Raw genomic sequence first — 2,543 nt, 5'->3', positions numbered from 1 at the left:
GTTGTTCTCAGTAAGCACTTAACAATTTTGGCCTAGTTTTCTGTTCTTTTCTCACAGTTAGAAAACAAGACACTTGGAGATCACTGTGTAACATCAGAATGGCGTGAAGGGTGGTTGTAACTGCAGACAGACACAAAGGCACTACAGTAGCTGCTTTCCAGAGAACCCATAAACCACGTGTACACCCATGTTTGAAACAGGGTGTTCACATGTTATTGGGGGCTCCAAGTCAGATAAAAAAAGGGGGGGAAAAAGGAGCAGATACACAGTTTATAAGGAACAACTAAACAAACCATAAAACACATTTCAGTTTACAACGGGATGTAAATGAAATAGTAACCATCTGTGCCTTACTTCCAATTCTATAGAGTCAGTTGTAGAGGAGAGCAGATAATCAAGCTTTTGTCTTTCTTTCTACCCTTCATCTTCCTCCATTTCCTCTCTCCATTTTAAATATAGTGGAATACTCAGTATCTGTTCAGTATAGTGTGTTCTGTGAGGTGCAATAATAATTTGCAGGTCAGATAGAATCATAAAATCATTAAGACTGGAAAAGAATTCCAAGGTCACCAAGTCCAACATAGAAGGTTACTAATCCATATCCATGCACATTCTCTGCGAAATATCTTTCCATGAAATCTGCAGTTCCACTAAAAGGAGGAAAAAAGAAAGGAAATTTATTTGAGGATTAGGAAAAGGAACTAAAGACAGCACACCCATTTTCCTTCAGAGCTTCCTATGTCCACAACCCATTCTTAAGGAAAAAACCCTCAATTACAGAAAACTAGCTCAGGCCTTTAGCATCAGTTCTAAAAGAAGATGTAAAAAAAAACCCAAAAAAACCAAAACAAAACACAAACAAAAAACCAAACCAACAAACAAACAAAAAATCCCCACACACAAAAAACCACACGCACACACAAAAAAGGCAGCAGGATTTTTTGAGGTTATTTTGTCCCATTTTCCACCGCTTTAATGTGCCTGTGTGTCAGACCGCCCCAACTTAAGACAAGAACTTGCCAGGTGTACCCATCTAAGACAGAGGTGTGAAGATGACAATATTCCTACAAATGTCATGCAAATGAATATCTAGGCAGGTGAAAAATACCAAGATTGCCTTTTTTATTGAGGGAAGGTGTACAGCAGGGAGCTGTTCTGTAAAATATATACGAATCCTCTCAGAGACAAGGCATTTTGTCATATCAAGTTGCAAGGAAAGGTATTGATTTGACATGAAAAAGTTCAAGAAGCACACATAGAAAATTAAAGGTAGGTCCTTTGTTCAAGAAACTGCAGAGAAAAGACAAGACTTGCCAGTCTGGGAGGAGGAAGAGAAGATGTGGAGGTGTGTGTCTGTGGTCTCCTCCCCTCCAAGCACTCACCAGCACTGCAAGACACAGATGTGCTGTCCAGCTCTTTGTCATAAGGCTTCTTGCTGGAGAAACAGTTTCTGCAGTGGCAAGTTCACCTAGAAACAGCTGCATTGAATGGATTAGAAGCAGCATTGACAGGTACCCATGGACATAACAGAGCCTGGACACAGCAGCAAAGCAGGAAAAACAAATGGCCTGGAATGTGACATATGCACTGGATCACTGACAGGTGGATGGTTTGCTCAGATATCTTAGGTGCTGTCTGGTACATCACTGTCAGCAAAAGCTGGACCCCTCCTCTCCACTGAAGAAGCTCCAGAAGAAAAGGGACCAACCCATTCAGAGCTTCAGGAGGGTCCCTGGAAAGCAACAGCCTCAGAAAATCCTTCTTTTGCTCTTCAAAACAGAGTTATAGCTCAAGGAACAACAGGCTGTGTTCCTGAAAGTCATTGCTATTCTCCATATGTTTTGTTCAGACATCTACCCCTATTTTTCATTTAGCAGAGCTAAAAATACCATGTGAATTTAAAAGTAATTTTAAAAATACTACAACAGCAAAGTTCTTGAGCTCAAGGAGTGTTTGGGCAATGCTTTCAGGCACATGGTGTGATTTTTGGTGCTGTTCTGTGTAGGGCCAGGTGCTGGACTCAGTGATCCTTGTGAGCCCCTTCCAACTCAGGATACTCCCCGATTCCATGATTCTATGAACCCAAATCCAGAAATTAATTAATAGATACTGGCAATACTCAGTCTCGGCTGGCTCCGAGGAAGACTTGCATATTTGCAAGGGCAATGATTCCACGATTCTGGGCAAGCTGCTCTTTATTGAAATGTTCTTGTTTTCATTTGTTCCACCCAGGACACATTACTAGAATGGAAAGAGGAGCAGGACAGCAGGGGGGAAGAAAGAGAAAGACTATTTGATGGTATAAATAAAGAAGTGGGGCAGCAATGACAATCCCGGAAAGGGGCCTCTCATAATGGAAAAATGAGACTTCTTCCAGTTCGCGTCAAACAAAGATGCCTTCAGCTCCAGAGGGGACAGCCTCGACCCAGCCCACACCGAACCGCGTGGGAGCGGAGGGGAGGGGACCCTGCCCGGTCTCGGTAGACCCACAGTGACTCTCCGCGGATGTTCGGAGCTACTGCAAATGAGACTGACGATTTTGG

The sequence above is a fragment of the Pyrgilauda ruficollis genome, unplaced genomic scaffold (assembly GCF_017590135.1).
Source record: "Pyrgilauda ruficollis isolate IOZ18807 unplaced genomic scaffold, ASM1759013v1 scaffold276, whole genome shotgun sequence".
Classification (NCBI taxonomy): Eukaryota; Metazoa; Chordata; class Aves; order Passeriformes; family Passeridae; genus Pyrgilauda; species Pyrgilauda ruficollis.
The sequence above is the reverse complement of the archived record's forward strand: the minus strand, read 5'-3'. Positions refer to the sequence as shown.